The sequence below is a fragment of the Phacochoerus africanus genome, chromosome 15 (assembly GCF_016906955.1).
Source record: "Phacochoerus africanus isolate WHEZ1 chromosome 15, ROS_Pafr_v1, whole genome shotgun sequence".
NCBI lineage: Eukaryota > Metazoa > Chordata > Mammalia > Artiodactyla > Suidae > Phacochoerus > Phacochoerus africanus.
The window spans coordinates 85,842,927-85,846,580 of NC_062558.1; the positions used below are offsets into that span (position 1 = coordinate 85,842,927).

Consider the following 3,654-nt stretch of genomic DNA (forward strand, 5'->3'; position numbering starts at 1 on the left):
AGATCTGCACATGAATGTTTGTAGCAGCTTTATTCATAATTGCCAAAAACTGGAAGCAACTGGAAGGAAAATGTCCCTCAAAAGGCTAATGGATAAACAAATAGTTGGACATCCATACAGTGGAATGTTATTCACCAGTTTAAAATAAATGAGCTCTCAAGGTAGAAAGGAACTTTTTTTTTCTTTTTTTTTCTTTTTTTTTTTTGCCTTTTTAGGGCTGCACCCATGGCATACAGAGGTTCCCAGGCTAGGGGTCCAATCAGAGCTACAGCTGCTGGCCTACACCACAGCCACAGCAACGCAGGATCCAAGATGCATCTACAACCTACACCACAGCTCACAGAAACACCAAATCCTTAACCCACTGAGCAAGGCCTGCAACCTCATGGTTCCTAGTTGGATTCATTTCCGCTGCACCACAATGGGAACTCCTAAAGGAAATTTAAAAACATCTTGCTAAGGGAAAGAAATCAATCTGAGAAGTCTATATATTGTATGATTCCAATTATATGACATTCTGGAAAAAGTACAACCATTGAAACAGTAAAATAATCAGTTGTATATAATTCACGCTATTTTATTTTCTGTATGATACTTTGACATCTTGGGACCTGTGGACTCAGGGAGGTATTGCCTCTGCCCAAATTAGCTAATCTCTAGAGATAGCAAACAACTTGTCTGAAAGTATGCCTTGGATGTGTAAACCAAGCAATTCTGAGCTCTTACCCCCAACCATCTCCTTCATCTAACTCAGACAATGAACAGATTAAAATGGCACTTGATTTCTGTATTCTTGAGAAAGACATCACATAAAGCCCAATTGTAGGACATCCTACAAACACGTAATGAGCAATCCTTAAAACAATCAAGATAATCAAAAACATGGAAAGTCTGAGAAACTCCACAGCTCAGAGGAGCTAAAGGGAACACAGCAACTAAATGACATGTGGTGTCCTGGATGGGATCTAGGTAAAAGATAAGGAAATCTGAATAAACTATGACCTTTAGCTAATAATAATATATCAATATAATAATATATCAATATTGGCTTATTAGCAGTTCCCATTGTGGCTCAGTAGTAATGAACCCAACTAGTATCCACGAGGATGCAGGTTCAATCCTTGGCCTTGCTCAATGGGTTAAGGATTCGACATTGCCATGATCTATAGTGTAGGTCGCATGATGCAGCTCAGATCTGGCATTGCTGTGGCTGTGGTGTAGGTTGGCAGCTACAGATCCTATTCAACCCTAGCCTAGAAACTTCCATATGCCATGGGTACAGCCCTAAAAAGACAAAAAAAATGCCTTATTATTTATACAAATATAAGGGAAACTGAGTGTAAGATGTAGGAAAATTCTCTTACTATCTTCTCAACTTTTCTCTAAATCTAAAACTCTTCTAAAAAATGGTCTAAGAATCGAAGTGCAACAGATTTCCACACTAAGGGAAAAAAATCTCAAACTCTCAAAATACTTCAATATCAGAGAAGAGTTATAAGTTTTATAAAATATATCCCAACTGAAATGGAGAGATTAAATAGAATACATTCTACAAAATATCTGCAGAATTCAAGGTGCTTTTGTAAAGAATTATACATAGAGGAGAGTTTTAAAAACAGGTTTTGAATCTTGCATAATTTCGAGAGAGAGAGAGAAACAAAGATAACCAAGAGTAATTTATTGAAATAGCTGATTTCTTGAATTATGAAAGAATATTCCTTCCCTCAGAATTTCTCCAGGTACAAAAAATCCATAGACACATGAAATTTTAGGTTACACAGAATAAGCACCATAGTTAACAAATGGTAAATTTCATAGAGCAAACAAGAAAAAAGGCAAGAAAAAGCAGATGTTTTCAAGTTGGATCAATTTGCTTACAAACATAATCTTCAAAATATCTATGAAGTTGTCTTAAGGCAAAAGAATCAAATCAAACAATCGAATCTGTTAACCATAGCATTTTAAGCAAATCAAAGAACAGCCAGGAATGATATCTTTGAATTATCATCCAGATGCTATCACAGGCAGGTGGAAAAAAAAATAGCCACCTAAAAGAAAGGATTCAGGTGTTCATTTGGCAGAACACATATTAAAATTAGAACAATACTTGTGGGAAAAAACAAAATGGAAATTATACCAGAGGGATAGTACTCAGGTCAATATTAATTTAGTGTGTCTGAATAATACTAATTTTTATAATAATAATATTGTTTAATCATTTTTAGAATGTTTTGAAAACACAGCTTAAGAAGAAAAAATTATCTGTAATTCACAACAGAGTTCCTTCAACATTTTGCATGTTTCTCTGGATTCTATACATTTGTGACAATGCTGAATAAATGCTTTATTTCTAGGAAAAAAATTAAAAATAAAATAAAATAAAATTAGAACAATACAGAGATGAGCATGGTCCTTCCCACAAGGATGACAGGAAAATTCTTGAAGCATCTCATATTTGGGGGAATGGGGAGTTATTATTTAGTGGATATGGAGTTTCAGTTTGGGATGATGAAAAAGTTCTGGAGATAGATTTGGTGATTGTTGCATAAAAATGTGAATGAATTTAAAGATACTGGACTATATGCTTGAGATGGTTCAAATAATATTTATATAAAGTTTATTAATTAAAAAAGAAAGGATTTATAAAGTGCAATAAAGCTCCAGTTCCTCGCTAAATGGCTCTCCTAACTTAATTCCAAGACTGTGAACTTTTTGTTTGCATGCCTTATTTCCTTGAGTTATAGAACATGTCTGGTATTTTTTGCTAATTATATCTTATTATAATAATTGATTCACATGCATAAGAAATAATGTAGAGAGATGTCACTACACACTATCCAATTCCCTCAATAATATTTTGCAAAACTACAGTACAATCCAAACAAGGATACTAAAATTGATCATTGAAATACATTTCTACCTCACAAGGATCCCTCATGTTGCCCTTTTATAACCAAATCCATTTCTCTCTGCCCCTACCCTCTCCTTAATCCTTGGCAATGTTAATCTATTGTTTATTTATATAATTCTGTCATTTCAAGAATGTTATAGAAATAGACTCCTATAATGTGGAAATTTGGGGAATTGGCTTTTTTTAAACTCAGCATAAAATTCTTTAGAGATTTATCCCCATTGTTGTGTGCACCAATATTTTGTTCCTTTTTATGGCTGAGTAGTATTCCATGATATGAGGTATATAACAGTTTGTTTAACTGTTCACATATTGAAGGACATCTGAATTGTTTCCAATTTAGAGCTATTATGAATAAATCCGCTAAAAATATCCATGCACAAGTGCTCTTGTAAGTGAAGTTTATTTTTCCAGGATAAATGTATACAATGCACTTACTGGGTTGTATGTTACCTGGATGTTTAGTTTTATAGGAAACTGCTAAACTGTTTTCTAAAGTGGCTGTATATTTTATATTCCCAAGAGCAATGTAGGAATGATCTAGTTTTTCCACAGCCTTGTCAGTATTAGGTGTTGTCACTTGTTAAAAAAATTATTTAAGCATTCTGATAAATGTATAGTGATATCATTGTGATCTTAGTTGTCATTTAGCTAATGGCTGATGATGTTGAACATCTTTTCATACGTCACCTTTAGATCCTTCAATGAGATGTCTTGTTTTTCCCATTCTCTAATTGATGTTT

The 3,654-nt window shown here is 33.8% G+C and overlaps 1 pseudogene; it reads left to right on the forward strand.

Annotated features, from left to right (window-relative positions):
• Positions 1–2,343: 2,343 nt before the first annotated feature.
• LOC125117115 (uncharacterized) lies at positions 2,344–2,459 on the forward strand (annotated as a pseudogene).
• Positions 2,460–3,654: the final 1,195 nt, after the last annotated feature.